Genomic DNA, 23,834 nt, shown 5'->3' on the forward strand with positions numbered 1-23,834 from the left:
TCAGTGGAGGATAGTATAAAGTCCTAAACAGACTTGACCAGGGAATCTTTACAGGTCTAGCGTTATGCCTTGTACTTTATCTCATACATTTTTCAAACGCTCTGTGTGGTTCAGTTCAGGATGTTTTTCCTTCAGACCAAATTTTCAGGAGGGTTACACGCCATATGGTGACAGTGGAGAGCCTGGGTCCTTTTGGTCCCAAAGAGATTTCTAAGAGAGTTTCTTAAGTGAATGATTTACTGTGTCTTGCCCTATTCCTTCTCCAACAGAGCAGAAGTATTCTAGTGACCTCAAAGCTAATGGACTGCAGTCTCTCTGGATGGAGACAGCAACATTTTTGGCAATGTAGTTTTGGAGCAATATTCTCCCTTACATTTCCAACATTTTTGAGGATGCTTCTAGTAGAAACCATGATCTCAGAAGCATCTGCTGAAAACTAGTCCCTCCAGACACACTGGAGAGATGAATTTTGCTCTTCTTGACATGATACCCCTCATGAAGTTGAAGCAGTTTCCTATATGTACAGAAATGGAAAGCATGTAATCTTTTGGCTAATTATGAACCTTTAGCTTTATTGCCTTATTCAGACCACTGAAGTTCTTTCTTAAATTGTCTCATTGTCTGTGGCTACTGTTATCTGTGAGAAGGTTTAGGAACAAGTTTCACTGTGTCATTTCACATCTGAAACTTCCAAAAATTCTTCTATAGTGAAAAAAAAAGAGGCTTATTTCTTTACATTATTGTAGTCTTTTCATCCCAAATCTCTTGTGCACAAAATACAAGCTTTCTCAGGTGAATGTCCCAGTGTTGTGAATATGAAGACCTCACATTATCCTGACATGTAATTAATGTGATTTGTTGAAGTGACAAAAAACTGATTTTGCATTGAGGTGGACAAATAAAGGTGTTGATGGCATTGATGCATTTCCATTGTGTTGGGTGAACAGTCAAATCTACAAATTTAAGATCAGGATCATGTAGGCTGTAGAGTACTCCTGTTTGTATTTAAGATTGTTTTACCTGAAACAATTTCAGGCATTGGGCTAGTTACAGTGCCCCAGGTATTAATGACATTGCATCTCATTCATAATTACACTACTGTAGGTTTAGAGTAATACTGTTTAGAGGGAAGGTGTTGGATCCAGTGTAATGAAGTGTAGAAGCTTGTGTAGGATCTATAGCCCAGAGAAACCCAGGCATCTGAGGGCTTGAAATTCTGGTGTTGGCAAATAAAAGAAGAAAGAGGAGAAGTATAATTACGTGTTAGCATTGGTATTATGATATTACACTATAAACTAGTGTAATGCCATTGGCTTCAGAAGGTACTCTCACTGTACTTGTTGAGGATCTGGTCATTTGAGCCTATATATACTTCAATTAATGCTGTTAATATTATAATAAGTTATCTTAATTACTTCTAAAAATGTTCTCTTTGTTTTCCAGATGGTACGCTGGATATGATGGGAACTTGCCCAGTCAATTTTGCTTTCTGTGGGCTGATAACAATCTGTTTATAAGAGGTTTTAAATCCTTTCTTCCTATATTCATATTCTGCCTTGGCCTTGTTTATTCACAATTGAATGCCACTGATTATTTGAGCTGTCATGTGCTCAGTATTTGATGCTTTGCGTAGTAGAACTGGAATAAACTGGCTGTGCTGTAAGATGTTTGGTGTATACTTAAGACAATGACCATTTAGCTATCTCATTTCCTTAGCGACATTTTGAAGATTAATCATAGAGAGTGGTGTAAGCCAAGAAAAAGATAGTTGAAACACATCAGAAATTAAGTATTTTTCTTCATGGTGTTTTGCTTGGACTCAATATTTTGATAACTTGGTTGGTAGAATTCACAACTACCACAGTGACTTGCTTGTGTGCCTGAAATTTGGATGAGCAGTGAGAGAGCAATTCTGAAATATGCAAACTAAATTTGGTCTCTGATGAGACTGCAGAAAGCAGTCAAATGCTTACCACTGGTGGCAGAAGTGGATGTGTTTCCCTTGGGGGCTGGAGGGGTGGATGAATCCCAAACAGAGGCCAACGAGTCACTGTGGTGTAGACTTTCAAGCACGTAAAGCCAACAGCCTCCTTTATGTTGGGGGGATCACTGATGCAGTCTGCATGTGAGAAAGAGCTCCTGTTTTTTCAGTTTAGCAGCACGGTGGGGAGATGGAAGGCTTTAAAACATCTAGGGGAAGTGCTTTCTTTTCAGGTACTCTAAAGTATAAATGTACTCTTAAAGATCTTGCCATTAGAGTCTGGTTTTTAACTGTTCTGTCTGTCATAGTACCAATTTTAAGAGAAAAATTTTGTAGCCTGATTTTAAATTTAAAGTCAAGGAGTGTCCTCAATACGAACACATTAGTGCCTGTGTAAAAAAACTAACCAAACAAAACCAAAAACAACAAAAACAAACCACAAACAAAACCCAACCAAAGCAAATTCCCCTGCCGACATTATTGATTATATCATAAGGACATCATATGGCGTCTTTCCCTCTTTCAGAGAAACAGGTATAGACACTGCTGCAGATGCCTCTTAATGAGTCACGATTCCCTCTTGCAGGTGATTTGCTCACTCCACTGTAGGTGTGAGAGTTGGGAATGGTTTCTGTTATTTTCTTTCTGAAATAATAGATTGATGTGTTATGTTTTTTGTGGTGTGGTGGTTTTTTGTTTCTTTCTTTATTTTTATTTTTTTTTCTTCTGACAGACTGTGAGTCTTGACTAAGTAGCTCCAGGTGGATGAATCATGGGACCAACTAAACTCGAGGATGAGAGTTTAGACAATAGTGTATACAGTTTGTTTAATTGCTTAATAATACAACAAGGAAGTACTGGGGATATTTTTCTTTACCTTGTGTGTATTTGACTGTATTCTAGGGAGAGACAGCATGTCACACGTGTGCTTATAATCTGAACACTGTGCGTTTAGACCCTGAGTGGAGATGTCTGGAAGGACTCTGAAGCTCACTAAGGCCTGGATTGCCTGTGTGCAGCTGAAGACAAATCCTTAGAAAAGGTCACTTAGTCACTGTGTAGGGGAACAGACCTTTGCTGGGCCATGTTTCTCAACAGTTATGGCTCAATTGAGTAAATAGACCCTTTGAGCAAGTACCACATTTGACAACTGAAATAGTGGTTTTCATGCTTTCAGGCTCAAACACAAACTCAAGCCCTCAAACTTGCATCTGGGAAGATGTCATCAGTCAGTCTTGTTTCCTAAATGAATAGGTTTTGTGTTCTGTGCTGCCGTAGCTCTTCAAGTATCCTCTATACCTCGGTTCCATATACATTTTCACTTTTTTGGACATTTTTCCTATTGCTTGGTCCTTTATATATTAGCATGGAGAGAATATTGAGTTCTGTCACTCTGATGGGATGTAATTTTCATCTTTAATTACAGAAATTATTTCTATTATTCAATTATTTGTAATGTGATAGAGTCTGCACTTGTTTCAGTCATGAGTCAAGGTCTCCTACTTCTAGGATGTTCACAAATGTGAAACAAAGAGACTATATTGCCCATAATTAGACTTAGACCTGCTTTGACCTATCCTTCTTTTTATGTAAAACTACTATGAAATTACTATAAGGTACAGTTCCATCAGTTTTGAAAGCGGATCATAGTGCTTGCATCTGAGCGTCAGAGAAGGCTTTAAGTGTGTCTGCTTCCCCACTTAGTTATTTAGTGTTGCAGCTGAAGATGGGGAAGCCATATGTGATGTATTGTCCCCATCTGACACAAAAGATTTCGTTTGGCTTGGGCTGCCTCAAGCTGTCACAGGTGTTCTTCTTTCATTTACAATAGCTCCCTTAAAATATAAATGACTGCATTTATTACATCAGTTCTTTTTCCTTCTTTGGAATACCACAGCTAAAGTTACATTACACATAACAAATGTTCTTGCTCCCTTGAGAATTAGTTTAATTACTGATGTAGGTGGGTAAAGGTTCTATCGTGTCTGAGATGTTAATTTTATCATGCTTTAATTAAGAGGTCAAGTGTGAAAGGCTGCTGAATACCTCCCACTTACAGATGCTGAATATAATGGTGGGGGACAGAAAGCACTGACATGATGAGCTTTTTACTGTCTGTAGGAGTATCGACTTTCCTTCTGCATCTCATTACACTGAGGCTGCCATCTAGAAATACATGCCAACTTTTGTTCGCTCATTGTGTTTTCTAACATTAAAAGATTTTTCTGTCCAGAGTCTCTGAAGCACCAAACCAGTCTCTCCTTTCAGAAGTGATGGTCGCTCCTAGGTACCGCTGATTTCCTTTAGAAATGGCAGGGCCACATCCTTCTGCCCAATGTGTTTGAAGAATGGGGCTGTGACTATCCCACACCCCTGTACTCTGGCACAAGGCAAGATGAGGCACACGTTTTCACCAGAGCACAAGAGGTGCTACCATCTCTGAAACACCCAGTTGTTTCCTCTTTATGTCTCACTGTGAGTGTGGGCAGATCTTTTCAACATTTAATTTGAAAGTCTTGTTTCTAGCTAACCCAAAAAACAAGGAAATGGGCTTGGAAAACAATTGGGAAGAAAACAGCAAAAAATGAGCAGGCAAAAGGAAGGTGTGTCTCATAACAAGAGCAGAGAAAACTAGGCAGTAAGAATACCTGGTGGTCGGGTGGCCAGGATGTCCCTGACTGAGCTTGTGATGTTTGCCTGGAGCAGCAATGCTATAGCTAGGAACAAGTCTTCACTGGCCAACGTTTTTAAGTTTTCTTGATGTTGACCTGTTGCTCTTTCAGAAATACTAAGTGACCAAGAAAAGTAGTACTGTTGCTCTCCAAACAGCTGTAAGGAGAATGGTTGATGATTTTTATCAGTGTCTTTTTCATTCCTTCTTGTCTGTGTGAATTGCCGATACATTTAGATGTTCTTGTGATGTGTGATACAAAAAGTTTCTATTCAGAAACTTTTCTCCTTTTTCCTGTATTGTCTGTCACTGTTTTCTCTCTTTTGTGGTGGTTGTTTCTGTTGCTTTTAAAGGAGAGTAACAGTTCGGCTATGCCACTGCTTTCCTCTGCATCCCTGGAGGAAGACTGGTGTAATACTGGAAAAACACAGAGTTAAATATTAACATGTCCTACTGAATGTTCCCACTGAAAAAAATCAGGAACATTTCCAAGCAGTGAAAGCATACTTTCCTTTCCTGTAGTTAAGTTTTGCTGCTTAACTTTTAAAACTACAGCTTGCTGTGTCATTTTAGCGTGGTTGATAGAGTCCTCTGTTTCTTAAGTACTCTCACCAGGCTGCTTCTCCTTACCAGGTGATAGACTTAGGGAAAGAATCTCATGTGGTGAACTAGTGCTGGAACATTTAAGTTTTTTCAAGGTAAGCGGTTGGTGGGTTTTTTGTTTGTTTTTGGTTTTGTTTTGTTTTGGTTTTTGTTTTGTTTTCTCTTTCCTGTGCACTTTGGCTTGGAAATGGAAGTTTCATTGCTTGCTCTTTTAGTCAGAAAGGCTGTGTTAATAAATGTAGTGATTTGATATTGGTTCTACGGTATCTCTTTAAGGTTACTCAGAACTGGGGTTTCTTTCGGATTATAAGACACATAGCTGCCCCATTTGCATTAGCTGAGGACCTAATTAGCCAAGGCTGCAAATGCGGTGTTTTCTTTTGCTGACTTGAAATGTCAGCACCAGTCTCTGCTGAGATATAAAGGTACACAAAAGAAGTGGTTTTGATGAAGAGGAGTCTTTCACAGTTTGATGTACTCAGAACAGATATGTTTTCTGTCTTGCTGGTTGTCTTGGGTGTTGAGACTTGTGCCTCAGTGCAGCAGGAGTCCCTGCTCAAGGTGTTAAAGCTCTAATCTTCGCAGAGCAGCTCAGGTATCGGCTGTGGTGAAGCAGGAGCAGAAAAGCTTATGATCCTGAACTGAAAGAGCTAAATCAGTTAATATAATGTTTGTGGGGTGGTATTGCTGAAGCTTCTTTCTGTATATGTAAGAGCTATGCATGATGATACAGAATTATCCTTCAGAAAGAAAATTATGTTTTGGTTGTGCTTTTGGTTTTTTTAATTCTGATGACTTGCATTTGTGGTATAGCATCCCAAAGCAAGAGGGGTCTTGGCGTTTGCGTGAGGCACATGCTTCTGCCCATAAACAGCCAGTAAGATAGGTCAATAAAGACAAGCCATAGAAGGCATGAATTGCTTAGAGGTGGAAGAGACCTATTAGGCTATCTAGCCTGCCCTCATGCCAGCAAACAGTTGCTTCAACTGGATTTGCTTTAGAGGACAGATTAATAGCTGAGTAAAACACAGGATCACATTTTTCCGTATAACATGGTGGAAGGCCTTCTATGCTTCAGTTTTTACATGTGCGTGTAGCTTTGTAACTCATAACCAGCAATATCCCAGAGACATTTTTTCCAGGCTGTTGGATTTCAAGTGTAACAATGAGCTGAACAGAAAAGGTTCTGATTGCACAGATGTGCAGTTTTGCTTTGTGGGGTGATTTTTGTCTTATCAAAGGAGAAGAAGAAAAGGCAAAAATCTGTGAGTATGACTACCCATGAGAGTGTGTGTGTGTGTGTGTGTCTTTGACAGCACGAGAGATCTGTCCATGTTGTATCAGTTGTGAGAATAAAATGGCTACTCTGCCTGACTGTAGGGAGGGAATTTTACGAAGGCAACACATTGCAAAGAGAACAAAAGCCTCACTGTGTTATGGCTGAGTGTGACACACTGTTAATTCTAAAGCAAGCTACCATTTCCTATTAAAGTAGCGTCTCGCAGGGTCGTGAAACAGAGGCTGTAATGCAGGGTGATTTAGCTCACTAGGAACTGATGCTTCTCGTTCTGGCATGGACATACCAGATCTTTGTGGTCAAAAAGGCAGACAAGTGTTGGCGCTGGTGTTTTAAGCAGCTTCATCTGGTGACTGTACAGGGAATTGCAGGCACATTTGTTTCACTGCATTAATTTCTTGCATGATTCCCCTTTTGTCTGTTATTGTTTCCTTACCAGTATTTGTATTTTAGTAGAAAAAGGGCTCTGTGGTAAATTATGTGCATACCTAGGCCTCTTTCCAGGCCTGACATGTTTATATATATGAAGAATTATGGAAGAATTAAAGAGAGCGCCAAAGAAGCTCAGAAATTCTTTGGAAGAGCTTGTCAGATTTTTAATTAATGGGCATATAGCAGAGGGAGTGAAATCTGTTGCTCAGTACCATAATAGGCAGTGCAGTGCTTCTGCCTCTTTCTGTCAGCCTTAACAGACGGATTTATTTTTGGTAATGAGACATTTATCTCCTTTGCATCTATTAAAAGCCAGTTCCAGTGTCAAAAATCAGTTGGAAATAACATGACAAAGTTTAGTGGTGAAATGTGTTTCTTTTGGATGCTTGTCACAGCTCTGTCAAATCCTGGGGATCCTTTATCACTTTATTTTGGTGCGGTTTTGCCTTGCTGCAACTTGCATTTCCAGATGATTCAGGTGGTGTTCTGATAGCACCAAATAATGGTGTGAATATTTAGATAGTGTAAAGAGGCTTAATGGAATTACTTTCAGGGCAATAATTAATATACCGTTGGTGTAAATAATTGTTTTTCAACACTTTCCTGCATGTGGACCCTTTAGGACTTCTTGTTAGCTGCAAATCCATGCCTGACTTAATCATATTGAGAGCAAAGTTGCTTTTCTTTGTGGGCATCCTTGAAGCAGTCCACAGAAAACCACAGGTGAGTGGCAGCCTGGCTCAGCTCAGCTGATGACATAGAGGAGGAGTCCATATAGACGTAATTGGGTAAAAGAATGACATTATTCAAAAAATATGAGCTCCACATGTGTTTCTGGTCCTGACGCAGTTCAGGTAGGGAAGTATTTTCACACTTGTGGACTGAGTAATTAATGTCATACTTAAGCAGGTCAGCAAGCAGACCATTTTCCTTAATCTGTCCCTAGAGAAGCATGTGTGGGCTCTAGTTGAATGCAGTAGGAGTTTGTAGTCATTTGTTTGAAATCTTGTGGGTTTTATTAGATGCCTTTTAATAGGTTTTCAATCTGTTCTATAGCTTTCTGCAGGTGGGATGTAATTTTCCTAGTGAGATCTGAAGTACTTGGCAACTGGTGAAAAAACAGCTGCCCTCTTTTAGGTTTGTAAATAAGATTTCTTTGAAGAAGCTTCCTGGTGCCTCTGTACACCTCCATTGTATTAGCTCTAAAAGAGGAGAAATGGCCAGGATAGCAGCAAGGCTGGCTGATATGAAGTGCCTCAGAAGCTGGTACCAGGAAATTTACTTTCAGAAAGTGTTGAGTATTCAGTCTTTGAGACCCCTTTAAAGTCTTTATGATTCACACCAAACAGTCCTTTCAGTCTTGGTCGATACCCATCTCATGAAGGTGACATAAGAATAAATAGATTGATGCAAGGAATGTTTTGACTTTTTAACTGATACAGTACTAATTATAAGAACTGCAACCCATGTAGTAACAGAGCCACAGAAAACAAACACTGAAAGGTTACTATTCCAGAGGAGTTATGTCATCCAGCTCCATGGATGAAACATCTTTTCCATGGAAGAAACTGCATCCTACATGGAAGGGGTTCTCTTCTGTACTGCACAAATCGTACAATTGTCCTTACCTACCCATTTCCTTTCACTCTTCCGTTCTTGCACAGAAATTATTCTCCTCATTTGGCTCCTGCCGCAGTCTCTATGTCTATGTACTATAAACAATGCTACCCTTTCTTCCCCTGGCCTCCTACACATACTTTTGAACAACTCTGGTTGTTAGGATTATGGTCCTCAACACGGGGGATAAGGGGCGGGGGGAAGTGCCCATCATCAGCTTCCTTTTGCGATCTTCTTTGCATTACTTAAGTCATCTTTTCAAAAGACATGTTTGTAAGACCTTCCAACAGCGCTGCTGCTGCTGCTGTGCTGCTTGATGGTCCTCCTGGCGTTTTGTTTAAAAAGGCATGGAAAGTTAGTGACTAAGTTGGGGAAAACGTTTTAATGTAATTATATGGTGTGAGTTAAACGTTCAGTACCTTGCACAGGGACTACTTCCATTTGTGATTAGAAGGGACAAGTGCTCTAAACTGGCAGAGGCAGTGACATTCTTTTCTGTTCCCTCTCCTTCCTGCCTTCTCCCCCACACCCAGGTTTTACAGCCATGGATGTTGAGGCCGTGATGTATCATGTACACTGCAGAACCAGGCATGTTTCTCTTTCACAGGAGGTGTGTGGAAAATGACGGCCTTCACGTTATTTCCAGTGGCACAGCAGCCGTACTTTGATGTACCAGGCTAATTTTTGCAGGCAATAGTTGACACTGAGACTCTTGTGGGTAGAAGGATGGATATAGGTGTGGTTTGTTTTTTTTTTTCTTACAAACATATGCTTCTGTATAGTGTGAGCACTGATATTTATTTTTTATTATTTTTATTTTAATTTTTAAAAAAATGTGGATCGTGTTTGTCAGCATGCTTGAGCTACAGTGTTCAGCTCCAGAAAGTTTTAGTGATTATTCCAGGGTTCTCTGTAGCCTTTCTTTGGAAGGGTTAAAAGGTACTCTAATGCAGAATCCATGTAAAGCCTTAAGTTTGAAATGCCTCTGTAGTGCACAGAATAGTACACCTGAGGATACTATGTGGTTAGAGAGGAGCAGGCATTCAGCAGTTGACACTCAATACAGTAAATTCAGGACAGTATTCACTCCATCAAAATCAAAGAAGAGGGAAATGTTCTTACCCCTTCTGTCGCAGAATATTCATATTAGGGTACAAAGCATTTCTGTTTAAGCTTCCTTCTGGGTTTTGCATACAGGAGGCTGGCCAGATTTGTTGGATACATTCTGCCAAGTCTTCTAACTTATTTCTGCTTAGATGCTTAACAGGTGTGGCAGAAGTATCAACTGGGAAGGTGAACAGAGTGGGGTGAAAAGCTAAAAGCTCATGGTGAACAGTAATTAAGAAGCACTGCCAAGGGTGGTTTGGGAGTAGGCAATGAAGTGGAATGGTTATGAATTAATCTTCTGCATGAGATGCAGGGAAGGTTGCCCAGAATATCTCTTTCTACCTCCTTACTGGAGTATTGCACTATCTGGGATAAGGACTTTTGCTGCTCCTACCTGGATATCCAAACATTTCACACTTGCAAGTCATTTAGAAAATTTACTTGAGCTCTAAAATAGTGCCTCAGTCAGAACATATGTTCGATGCATTTGCATACTACTTAATTTAAAAGTTAATAATTCAGATACTGTATTCTCATCTTGCTCAAGCTGTTTAGAAGCTGTGTGACTGCTACCTAAGCAATAGTTAGACCATTGTGCTTGCCAGAAAGGAAAACTCTGCATACTTTTCCCTCATGAGACCATTTTGCAGGGGGTGGGTGGCATCCTGGATACTTTCTTCAAGCTGTAAATCAGTGGTTTAAAAGCAGAATTTCATTTTGCCGTTACTGCCTTTCTGGCTGTCAAGAATGTAGTTGCAATGTGTGTCTGTTCCTCAGGGATATCCATAGGAAGCATGTGTTAGTGATTGAACTTAATTGGACTCTCAAAGAATTTCTCTTCCATTGCAAACCAATAGAAACATTGGTATTCTGAATTAACATTAGATGAGAATGGTTCATGTCAGAGTTACTTATCTAACGACAACACTTAACTATTACTGCTGTTCATAGCAGTATACCTATGCATTTTGCTGTCTTGTGGTATATGGAAAGTCCATGATTTTCCTTGAGCGTTGTTGCTGGAATCAGGGTATATGTATCTCACTAAACGTCCTCAGCCTTTCAATCTATATTCTAGCCAAAAACATCTCGGACTTTTTTTTTTTTCTTCTTTTTTAAGAGGTCTGTGTTTTTTGTTTTGTTTCCATTTTCAGAAGCATTTATTTGTGAAGTTTGGCTGAGGGTAGGGCACAATTTGAGTCAAAGAGCTTTTGTGCAGGTAAACAATCCCCATTTGACACATCACAGGCAACCTGTAGTTGGCATAATATAGGGGGAAAAAAATAATAACCTCTGGGTTTTTGATAAGAGCACTGGCATTAGAGCATGAGAAAGTCAGGGTATTACTTGAGTGGCTTTGTTTGATCCTGTGGCTAAAAGATAGGTGTTGGACAGGGGATTTGATCCAGAGTAAGTTTAGGATAGAAAGGGAAGATACAGCTGTGCCACTACTCGTGTGCCTCTCTTTTTTCTTATTAGAGTTCCTCTACAGGGATGCCAGCACATCGTAGCACCCAAATTGGGTAGTGTTACTCTTCCTGCTTTACAGACAGTAAGTGAGAATTTAAGAGCTGAGTGACAATGGGAGACAGCCAGCCAGGCCAGGCACGCAGGCAAAATATCTCAGCTGTCTCTGCTGGTGGAAGGGGCTTTAGAGCATCAGTGGTACCACAGGATATCTGATTGGTATAGCCAACAGTGTTATGGCATGGTTGTGGGTTGCACTATGCAGTGTGGTGGGCTCAGACTATTGACTCTTTGACAAAAATGAGGCTCAGAACCTGAGGACGTGGGGAGAAGAGGGATGGAGGTGTTCTAGAGCTCTAGTCCTTACTTCTGGGCTCAAGTAGCTGATGAGGCAGGTTGCTTTCTGAAAGGGGGGAAGAGGTAGGAAAGTTGATGAGAATTTTACTCCCCAGAGCAATGTTGTCAGGAGAGAAAAATTCCTCACTGACTGGAGTACCCACAAGAACATGTCAACATGTGCATAAGTATTGTGACCAAGAAAGAACCAGTAGGATAGTAAAGTGGTGTGCTGTGCATCTGGTATAGAGCAGCTCCCCAGGAGGCCTTCTGCTGCACAGGATGATGGACTAACATGTGATGTGAGGAGTTACCTGCCCATGCAGGCAGGAGCCCTTGACAGAAACTGTATTGGAGAGAGATTGTTTTTTTCCCTCCTGCTTCAGGACTACAGCTGTGTTGACTCACATGTAGAACTTCCAGGATGAGAAAGGGAAGTTAGGACGTGATATACCCAACTGAATACTTTTCATCCTATAGAATGCTGTGTCTTTTCCGCATCTGGAAGTAGCTACCAATCTACCACTTGAGAAGCAAACAAAGAAGCAGGGAGGAACTTTTCAGTTTCAAAAAGCACTTCTCTATTGAGAACAGGCAGCTTTTCGCTGAGAGTGTACAGAGGGCATAGATGTTCCCTATAAATGTTCCAAATGCAATGATGATGCAAAACTGTGAGTTCTACCTGTCCTGAGGCTCTGTAGCACGGGGTGAAAGACAGCTTGGAGCATGGGCCCTGCTTGTGTCATTCACACTGGACTCTCAGAAAATGACTTGAATCCTGCCACTTGCTGGTATTTCTAATAATTTTTCTTTGGTGGCAGCAGCAGAGAACAAATTTCCCAGCTGTTATTGCTTGCTCTTGAAAACATGGAGACAAGTGTCTGTTGCAAGTGCGGAGATTGGCAGGTGAGTTCCCACTATATGGCCTTAATGAGGTGAGAAAAACCTAGATTTAACCTTGAGCAGAGATCCTGAAACCAGGTTTTCTACAGGGCTTAGATCTCATTGAAGTACTCTAAATAGCTTTTGCAGATCTGTCTTTCTGGGCAGCTCTGCTCTTAGTTGATTCTTAGGGAGACCTGCAAGAAGACAGAGGCAAAGGCCAACCTCTTTGGGCAGGAGGAGGCACTTTGCTGGGAGACTGCAAGATAGAGACGCAGCAGCATAATGTCTACAGGAGAGAACTGGCTCTGGCGCACCCACTGTATTCCTGCATATAGCTGTCCTCAGGCTGTGTCCTTGGCCAGTAGGAAGGCACCTGTCTGAACAGTGATGTCCAAAGTTGTAAAGCAGGGCTTCTCTGTACATGAGAACTTTTGTCCTAGTCCTGATTCACACATAACTTTTTATTAAAAGCAACATAGTAAGAGTAGTGTTAGAACATCTGCATACATCAATCAAGCTGTCATTTACGTGACAAGCTGGGAGAGTTTAACTAGTTACCAAGTTCCATGGTATTTTTAGAATGTTTGGAACACTGTTGAAAAATTTCAAAGGGGATGAGTAGAAGTTACTCTGTGTAAGTTGCACACAGTGTTTTCATGTTTGGCTCTACTTTAACCTGTTACGGAATCGAGTACTTTCTTGTCACCAGGTGAGCCTGTGTCTGGTGTATTAGATCAAAACATATTCCTGTTTCCAAATGCTAACAGCAGCACATTCAGTTCTCTGGATTTCAACAGCTAAAGTGGGTATTGCAGGAAGTTTAGCACTGTTTCTCTTTACAGAACAATAAACACAGATGATGTTGCCTTGGGTTTCATATAGACATGGAGGCTCTTGCCTCAGAAAAGCTGATTCATAGACAAATGGTTACTCTTAGCTTTAAAGCTGAAGCAGATGGGCTAGAAATAATTGTCAAATTTTCTAGAAGACCCTGGAATGGTGATTTCTTTTAGACTGAGAGAACATTTTATAGTTCATTTTTCTAGCAGCTGCATTATTCTGTAATGCTTGACTGCTTTTTTCTTTTCTAGGAGGAGTCCAGAACATACCTGTACAGCTGTGGCTTCTCTTTCTCCAGACTCTGCCAAAGGTATGTACTTTATGCACTGTTACTCCCCCCACTGTTCATCTCCAATGCAGTATGAAAGCTTTCAGAAAAGTGAGTTTCAAAGCTATTGGCAGAAGAAGACTACTTCCTTGATTTTTGAATGCAGTATTTTAAACACAATATGAAGGTCTTCCCCAGAAAGTTACACTGAATCAGAAGTAAGCTTGATAATTTAATGTGTACAACAGTGGTCATCCTGCTTGTACTGACTGTGAGTCTTCCTAGCTCTCTGTAAGGTCTTGTTTTCTAATGAAGCACTGAATCAAGGTTGCACTGCTCCTCGTCAGCAGCTTGGTCCCTGAAGCAGTTTTAACAGAAGAATTGGCTGATGTAGAGAAAGTTCTTTCAGCAGATGTGTAAAATTTTGACCTAAAAATAGGATAACATAGTAAATAAGAACCTGATGTTCAAAGGTTCAAAGCTGTCTAGCTTGTTGTATAACTTGGAAGAACTTAAATAGCTTTTGTGGCAGTAATTGTTAACATATGGTTGCAGAGTTAAGAATAAAGAATAGTCTTTTCCTATAAATGTTACTGTAAAGGCCTGTGGTATAGCATGATATTTCTATGTTTTTTCTAAACTAATGCAAAGAACTCTGTAGCCTAGTGATTAATTTCTGTATAATTCTATAGGATGCTGGAAAATTATTGAGTTAAATTCTGTTTTCTGATGGACTTTACATGTCAGCTGGACAGTGTCTGCCTGGTAGTGGAGAAAGCAATGTATGATGAGGAACAGTGGGACTCCCATTTCGTGTGTGTTTTCTTCCATTTGAACAGAGTGTGGGAAGTTGTTTCTCTGAACTATCACACCACATAAGCTTTGACTATTGCAATTTGTACTCCCTGCTGTACCTTCTAAATGTTCCACCACCCCCTTGTAGCAGGAGCTGGTGGTGCCCCAGTTCTCAGTGAGCCATGGGCAGGGAAGGTGCAGCTTCTCTCAGAAGGAACCGTGAACATTTTCTAGTTCTGCATTTGGAAAGTCAGACATTCCCTGACCCTGTGTGAATTCACCAATGCTTTTCTCCCTCCATAGACCCCTCTTTTCAGTGTGGAAGAAAGAACTGAGAACGATTCAGAATTAATTTACACGAAGTTTTCTCAAGTAATTCTCAGCCACCCATGGGTTTTCCTGGAAGAGTGGCATACAATAGGTCTTTGTCTCCAAATGGATTTATTTATTATTTTTGAATCTAAATGCCTAGCTTGACCCCAATCTTAAAGGGCTTTTTTAGTCCCTGGGGCTTAGCAGTTCATCCTTGAAATCTTTTGAAGATGTGACTCTTCCTTGAATATACAAGGTATCATAAATCTGTTTAATTCAAATTATTCTCATTATATCTGAGTCAGAACTTGTTACATTTTAGAGGAACTAGAGACAAAGCAAAATGGCTGTGAAAGAAGTTATATGTTTCTACAGACAGATATTTTTGTGAATTAGATCTGGATTCCTTGACAAAACCAGTGCTTGTGGGGGGCATACTCTCAGGAACAGGTTTGAGGTTCCTGCAGGCTGTGAGCTCTGAATTGGTTGCATAAGATTAGTTACTCAGTTAACTATTCTTTTGGTTATTTGTTTGGGTGCCTGAAACAGTGTTCTTTAGAGGTAAAATAAAACACTAAGCAGATCTCCCTGTTTTCCTCTTTGGTGTGAATTAGTTTGTGTTAAGCACAAAGACATTGTACCACTTGTCCAGCTGGTGATACAATGCTTGTTTTAATTTGAAAATAATGTTGCTCAAATAATGAGGACTTCAACAAGAGGTTTACATTCTTCTGCTTAAAAGTGGGGGGTTTTTTTGGCTGATCTCTGATCAGGTAGAATAAGAATATGGTTTTAACTTCGGCTGTTTAAAGATCACCTCTCCATTTCAGTTTGATTCCACTAAGTAGTTTGGTCCTGTGAAACACAGCTTTTGTGTGAAAATCCTCTCACATGTGAGCTCTGATATTTAGTGAGCTGAAAAGTTAATGAAAATTATTCTCTCTTCGGAGAACTGTTCTTGACACAGTCACAGTGGGCAGAGAGCTGCAGCCAGGTTTTGGTGTGTGGTGGTTTTTCGTTTGTTTTCTTTTTTGTTTTGGTTCAGTTTTTTATTTTTCCTCAAGAGCTGAACACTTGCAACTAAGTGGGAATTTCTGTAAAGGGTTCAGCTTCCAGTCATATGGGGGCAGATTTTCTAAAGTGTTTCTGTTCCGATCTTTCTGGAAGTCTTTATCCCTAACTTGTTTGCACCAAGTAGCCTTGCCCCTCCCTGCTCCCCCCTTTGGAACTGTAATTCTTCTCACTTGATACACGCTGTACACCTTTCCTCCCAGACGGATATTCATTTACATCAAATCTGAACTCTGGGAGTTGTGTTGGTTGCAGGTAAATACATTTTGACTGGTGCGGAAATCTTGTAATGCACAGTCCTGAAAATAAGCGAAAAAGAGTTATTAGCTCATCTGCTTTACTGCTGTGCTGATATAGCTGTGTTCCCTGCAATATACTTTTGTGCTTCGTGGTCCAGTCTACTTTTAAATGACTGAAGTGGTGGAATATTTTTTATACCACTGGAAAAACTGTATTAAGTCCAACAGATTTCACTGTTACAGGAGTTTTTCCTATTAATGTTGTATTTTGCTTAATTTTAGACTTGCTTCCCTTGGATATAGCTCCATTCCTAATGCACACTAACAATTGTGAAAACCTTCTCAGTTCATCACTTGGTCAAATCTCTTTCATGCATAAAATATTAAGAGTGCTGTTAGGGAAACTCTATGAAAATTAATAGGAAAGAGATCCTGACCCTAGGATGCAGGGCTGGAGGGGGATGGCTGGGTGGCTCCATCCCACACTCCTTGTTCCAGAGCCCCTGTGAACTTGCTGCAACAGTAATTCTTCATATCCCTGGATTTCATGTCAACAGTGCACAAATTGTTGAAATTATGGGATAACACTTGTCGTCACCAGCTTCACCATTAGGAGCAACCTGATATAGAGAGAGCAAATCCCAAAGATTTCTGTTTGTACAGGTTGTGGAAATTTCTGACGTGGTTTGGTTTGTCTCCATGAGCACTAACCTGAGGCCAGGTGACATGACGGGCTGACGCTCCTGCTGCCCTGTTGGGTTTTCTCTATTAGCATCACTATATTTTATTCATTGGCCCTGAGGCCAAGACATTATATGTTCCCTGTTTGCTTGAGCGTTCATTGCTTGTGTGGTGTCAGCGGTGAATCACTCAGCTCCTATTTGGTCCCTAAAATAAAAACTATCCATCCGATCTGCCACTGAGGGTTTCTCTTTCATGATGAGATCTACCACAGGATACAGTACACTCAAACCCAGAGAAAAATCATGGCAGGAGCGGTGTGAAAAATGGACAGGATCATTCCTGTCTCTGCAGCCAACATTAAAGAGAAAGCCGAGATTTGACATATTTGCTTAAGATGGCATTAACATGGGGTTCAGGAGGGAGATAATATAAAGGAGATAAGGCACAACGGTTGTATCTGAGCGTAGCCACGTGTTCGCAGTGCTCAGGTCCCAAACTCTATGCTGATTCAAACATGGAAAGAGTAGACAGGGCCATTTCCAGTGCTACAGTGTTTTGTTAGACCACTTCAACTGTTGCATCCTTCAGCTTTGAAACTGCAGTGTCACCAAACAGCTGCATTTCTTTTAATTCCAGAAGCTTCTGACAGTCAGCAAGGATTATATCCAAACAGTTTCAGTGGGTATTAGCGCACAGCTTGTTCCAGCAAATGCATTATTACCTATTAAACATTTATACAGCAGCATAAAGTGAGGCAAGGATTCACAAACATAAATAAGACCTGTTCTTAGCACTGTGGAGCCTCTAGTCTAAATCATGCCTAGATGATGACATACAGCACAGCTGCTTGTAGGAGGAAGGGTGAGAAATGTTTGAAGGAAAAGTGATTTCTGAGAAGATGGTGATTGGAGGAGGGGATTTGCAGGTCTGGGAACTAACAAATCAGAAGGTGTAAGAAGAGTGAAAATAGGAATTGAAGCAATCTTAACAAGTTTAGATGGTAGCGAAGAATGGCAAAGAAATTGTTAGCTATGAGATAAGCTTGAGCATTAAATGGCCAGGAAGGGATAGGACAATTCTCTCTTTCCACTGTCTAACATTGAAGCTGAGACGGGTTCGGTATCCAGATCTGATTGAAAGCATCTTGCTTATTTTGAGGATGGGACACTTTGGGTGGCTTTTTACCAACATTCCCTGCATACCAGCAGAATGAAATGAAGTCTGTGAAAGCCTCTGTCTTGAAAAGCAGTAAGGATAGTTTATTTGATCTGCCCTGATCAAAATGCAAGTGTTCCTTCACTACCTATTGGTCTTCAGAGCTCTGCACTTGCCCCCTCCATGCTCCATCTGGGAACCTTCTTTTATTGATTTGGTGCTTCCAGAGATGGATTTCTTTTCTCTGGGTTAGTACTGAAATACTGAGGCTTCTCAGTTTTCTGGTTTTTTTATTTATTTTTTTTCCCCCCCAACAATATCAAGGAATTGAAAACTAAAGGTGGTACAGAAGTTTTTATGTGTTGCCTGGAATGTGTCCTAAATACAGGAGCTGCAGGAAACCCTGCATAATGAGCTTCCAGCCAAATGGAATCTCAGTAAATCTATAAATCTAGCAGACAATATAGGAAGAGAGAAATAATTATATTAGCTGGGACTGGCTCTAAGCAAAGCTGTCTAGGGCACTAGATTGCTCTTAAAAAAAAATGGAAAAAATTTTAAAAAGCCAGATCCTCTGTGATCTGGAAGATCAAAACTGTGTGAGAGAATGAGTGCTTGAAACAGAGAGGTAATTGATGTTGAGAAAGGAGTGGCACCTTCCTGCAGCATCAGTTGCTAGTTTTCCTCCTTGCTTTCTGTTGGCAGTACTAGAACAGCAGGGTTCCGCAGCAGCTTTGACAAAGCCAGATCCATCATTCAGATGCATTCAATCTTGTCCAGTTTTGCTGGGAAGCTTTTAGCCTATTAAAACTAGTGACTGCAAGTTCTTGGTAAAAATTATTTCATGGCAGTGCTACAAAATTCTGTTGATTTCTGCCAGTTTTGTTTGTGGTGCCTTGAGATTTCACCTGAGATGTGGGTATAGTGCAAGTATAGTGAAAGACAATTACCACTCAGAGTATACAACCTTGATATATATTTTTGAAACACCAGAAGACGAAGTGACTCAGCTCAAGTCCTGGAGGGAGACTCTGGGTAAGGCTGGAAATGAAATCAAGGTCTCTGCCCAGGGCTTTTCTGTGCCAGCGCACCCATTTTATCCCTGCAACAAGTCAGCATGTGGCATTTGGAGAGAAACATTTTTCTTTGCCCAGCACCACACTTAATGTTCTCAGACCATTATGCTTCTCTTTGCTTTCCTCACCCCCACACTCATTTTTAATATACAGATATCAGAGGAGTTACTAAACATTTGGCTGAATGCAGCAATTTTTATCGGAGTACTCGCGGAATGTGGGAAATCACATGCTGGAGTGCTACTTGCACAGAGACAGCAAGTTCAGGAGTAATGCCATCAGGAAGGGGACGTCCTGTCACCAGCTTTTGTTCGCTGACACAGTTGCCAGCGAAGCGAGGGGGCCGGTCGCACTGTCCGTCCTGTCTGCCGACTCTGCCAGCTCTAGTCCCTTTGTGAGCGGTTCTGCAGTGTGACAAGTGCCGCGGCTGTGGGACACAGAGAAACAGCTCAGCCGCTGCGTACCCCGTGGTCGGGACTGAGACTGGAGTGAGGGCTTTAAAGAATGAAGTCTCCGTCGACAAGTGCTTCATGGACTCTCTCTGTGTAAGCTTCCATCAAGAGGGCTTTGACCCTGCTTTGGACAAAATCTGCATGACCTAGGTTTCTAGATTCAGGTTTCTGGATGCTTGGGGTTCTTCTGCTGATCAGATCTGTTGGCAGCTGCCGGCACTTCGCAGCCTTATGGCTACCACTTCTTGGGGCAGGGCTGGCTGACTACCCTATGGGGTGCAGTTACGTGCTCCTTTTGTAGACCGATGACAGTGTTCAGGACTTGGCCTGAAGTGAGTAGTCCTGCTCAGAGAAACACAATATTGCGTGGGAGGGGACAGAAGTGCTGCATCTGTCCCTCTCCCGAGACTTGTCTCTACATATGAGTGGGCAGAAGTTGTGATGCGCTAAAATTGAGGTTACAGCACAAATCCAACTGGAGCATGTTCCTTTAGGTTTGATCTACAATTAACATAAGCTTGTGAAACTGGCTTGAGTTGGCCTGATATTGAAATGGATTTTGGAAACGTGAAGCAGAGAAAAGGTAATCTGTATAAAAGTCTATTGCCACTGCAGGCACTGGTGCCAAGGAAAGACAGCTGGAGTGAGGGAAGTGTCATGCAGAAGGGGAATGGGACCTGTGAAGTATCTAAAAACTGAAGATTTATATCTGTAAATGAGACTTTAGTAGCAGCTAGAAATCAGGGGGATGAGATGGAAGGGAAAGTGGCAAATGATCAAGATACTAATCCTGCTTATCAAAATATTTCCAATAAATAAAATTTCATCCCTGGAAGAAAAACAAAAGATACCAAAGCCAAAGTTGATAGTCTGAAGGTGAAATGGGAACCAAAGGTGGTGCCAAGGTTAAACCTTCCTTTTCTCTCCCCTCCATGTATTATCATGGGGAAAAGGTAGAGACTGCTGGTTTTTGCCTGCCCTAGAAGCAAGCCAGGCGGGTTGATTAGGGGGTGTTTGCACTATTTTAGGATTGGATGAGAAGGATCATGGAAATAAATTGTGACTTGCATTGGAACAAGTGGGGGCAGGGAAGAAAATAAAGGGTGAAACACATGGGAAACATCTGCTCCAAGGAGGTATTTTAGAAATAAGCTTCAGCAAGATGGAAGGAGAAGCAGCTGTGCAGGGGACCACCAGGGCTGCAGTGAGAAGCAGGAGAGGAGGCAGAGCTAGGAAATGGCTTCAGCCAGATCCGAGGAGGAAGCACAGTGAGGACCCAGACTGCATCTTTGTGACTGAGACACCTCTTGAGTCTAGACTGAAAGGGAAAATTTGGAGTGTCTGTGAATAGTACACTACCTTTAATTGAGACCCAGCTCAGGCAAAGGAAGAGGGCACTTTGAGCTTGTGCTGAAGTCAGGGTAGGTGGTAAACATACAGAATGAGTTACCAGAAATGGTGAGTCCTTCACGAAGGAGAAATATCGCACTAATCAGGAGGGAAATGGGCTGTCAGGAGAACATTAAGGCAGCCAAATAGGGAAAGTGCTAGGTTAGGGCTTCCAGACTCTGCTGCTTACTGTGCCACAGGTTCTTTAGGTGACCTTGAGCAGAGCACTTAAGAGTGTATTCAGGTGTGTTATTCCAGGTCTTCAGGGGTGCCAGGTACATTGCTCCAGAAACACAGACAATCATATTTGTTCCCAAATATCTGGTTTACCTGAACCTTACTTGTTCTCTTGGCTTTTACTTTGTTACACTGAACTGTAAAAGCTTTCAGTTGAAGTTTGTCTGTGGAGCTGTGGTTTCATGACTGGTGCAAAATGATCCAAGTGCTGGCTTCCACTGAAAGAATATGCCCCACTCTACCCCAGCTTCACCCTTACCTTGTGTTAGTGTTGATAGGAAATGGTCGGGTAAATCAGGAACTGATTCAGCTAAAAACTTACCCGGCAAAGACAAAATGGTTCCTCTCTGACCTGGGGAAGCTGCTTTGTGTCTTCTTAAATAGGAGAGACACCCAGCTGCAGCTTTCCCAGAATTGCTGGTTGGTTTCTTGTATGTGACCCTGTGGCTTCTGGTACTTATAAAGGCTTTTGGATGAGTAAATCAGTGATCTGATCAACTATGGCATCTCCCAGGCCCTTTTTTCTGGTAAGTAAATTTTCTTTCCCGTACATTGCTGAAATTAAACTGGCCTTGTTGCTCTGGTTGTCTGAGTTCATATCTTTTCCATGTTGCTCATGGAAGACTTATCCAAAGCCCATTGAAAGCAATAATAGGATTCATGTTACTGATAGCAGACTTTGGATCAGGAATAAATTCAGTTATTTTGCCTGGGGGTTGTATGGTTTGTACTCCATAGTTTCTTTATCCCATCATGTACCACTAAAGACAAATTGTAATAAAATTCATCCTATGTATCCAATTGTCTCTATTAGCCTTTGAATTTATTGGAAGTCCTTACTATACTTAGAGACCACAATTGCCCTAGAATTGATCTAATCCCTGTTTTCATAAGACCTTTTTCTGTGATGAAAGCGTACAATAACCATGCTCAAACCATTCCAGTACAACTCTTTCTGTGGTTGTGCTACACTACCAGTCCCATAACGGGCTGCAAGAAATTGCAGTTGTGGGCTTGCTTCCTTGCAAGCTGAAAAGAGCTGCCCACAGATGGGCAGAGTGATTATACTGGGTTTTGTTTAGGACTAATATTTTTTTCCAGCCTAGGTGGGCTGGAGAAACAAAACCAACAAAACTTCCTATGAACCACATTAAAAGGAAGTTTTGCTTCCTTGGTGAGAAAAGCCGCTCCCAAAGCAGAATGCTCGCAGGGTGGGGGGGAAGTCAGCTGGGAGGGAGAAACTTCATGATCCAAAGAACAGATTGAGACTGTTAAGGTTCTGCTCAGCATCTCTGATGCTTGATCGTGTTGCCTCAGCCCACCAGATTTCTGAGTTAGGCCAATCTCAGCTTGGTTCTGTAAAGTGTGTGCATTTTTTTAATGAATCCTGAGAAATTTGAGTCTTCTTTGCTCAGGATGGCTATTAAAATATCCCATGGGACTTCCATGTAAGCATGGCAGTTTGTGTTGATCTCAGTCAAAATGAAACTTATCTTCCATGGTAATGAAAAATGCTGGGCATGGGCGACTCGCTGGTCTCTGTTAAGAAAGTGCTTATTTTTTTTTTAAAGATAGCACTGCTGAGGGATTTATTAGTATGTGTGAGGCTGACAGTGGGAATTAAGAGCTTATCCAAAAGTACTGCGCTTAAAATCTAGGGTTGTGTCTGTTTTCCGAGGGCCACTGATTTGCTTGCTGATACTAGTTAAAGAGCTATAGCCCTTTATGATCTTTTGGGCTTTTGCAATGAGATACCAGGCAGGGTAGATGTTGTTGTCCACCAGCAGCTTATCAATGATCTTTGTTAAAACACAAAGCGGTTTTTCAAGGTAGCCTGTATAAATGGTCCGAAAAAGTAAAATGTGGCAGAATTTGGGAGAGGTCCCGTGAACCCCCTGATTATGTCATAGAAACAATGGTCTAAAGCCAAAATTAACAATCTGGGTATTAATAAAGTCACTGGGAATTTTTCCAAGATAGTAGCATCGCTAGTAATACAGTGCATGCCATTCCAGAACCAAAAGCTGAAAGGTCATTGTTTTGATTAATTTAGCCATCCAGTGCATTTATATTGCAACTTCCCTCTCCGTATTTAATTTGAAATAATTATGAATGTTTCCAGAAAGAAACAATTGCTGATGAAAATTGTAAACCAAAATGTGACCAAAAACAAATCTGAAGTTTTAATGAGTTTTAATGGCAGCATTAACTGCATTATGTTTTCAGAATGGGACAAAAATTGTTTCACTTTTCAGCTTTGAAATCCCTTACTTTCCTTGGAAAAAATGTTCTTTCGTTCTCTCTGTTTCTCCTTCCCTAACCTAAATAGCCTTTGTTCTCCTTTCCTTTTCATCTTTTAGTTCCATCCAATGGAAAAGAGGGTAAATAAGAAACAGAACTGGGAGAAACTCACTGCTGTGCCAAACCTGATTTATTACCTTTTTTTTTTTTTTTTTTTCTTTTTAATGAGACAAGATGGAAACTCTGAGGAACTGCAAATATAATCTTGTTGGAATGCAGTTGATGCAATATTGTTATGCTGTTTCAGCTCGTAATGCAGGTGTAACTCTCATCAGCTGGGCATGCTGAAGGCTTTCTGGTTGCACCTTCAAACATTGTAGTGACTTTCCTGACCTGTGAAAACACTTGTGTTTGAAGGGTTTGTGCTAAGGCACTTGTTCAGAGGAAAATATTATTTACTGAACCACCATCTTCATCTGTAACACCTAAGGGACTTCCTATCCAGCTATTGAATTGTCACAAGTCTGCTTATTTTGGGAGGTTTTGATGGAGTTGCTGTACAAAGAAGAATGCCTGTGGACACAAAAGCATCCCAGAACATGTCCCATCAGTGTATTGATCTCACATTCATCTGCTGAATAGAGTATCTGATTGTACCTCAGCTGTTGTTTCAATAGCC

At 41.1% G+C, this 23,834-nt stretch overlaps 1 protein-coding gene across 1 annotated transcript in view; it reads left to right on the top strand.

Annotated features, from left to right (window-relative positions):
- The window catches only part of SORBS1 (sorbin and SH3 domain containing 1), a 171,193-nt gene that overhangs the window by 31,431 nt on the left and 115,928 nt on the right, over positions 1-23,834 (top strand). Inside the window, exon 2 of the mRNA XM_071811855.1 lies at positions 13,488-13,546. The gene's annotated coding sequence lies outside the window, so the exon portion shown is untranslated. The remainder of the gene's footprint in view (positions 1-13,487; positions 13,547-23,834) is intronic.

Source organism: Patagioenas fasciata, chromosome 8 (genome assembly GCF_037038585.1).
Source record: "Patagioenas fasciata isolate bPatFas1 chromosome 8, bPatFas1.hap1, whole genome shotgun sequence".
Taxonomy (NCBI): domain Eukaryota; kingdom Metazoa; phylum Chordata; class Aves; order Columbiformes; family Columbidae; genus Patagioenas; species Patagioenas fasciata.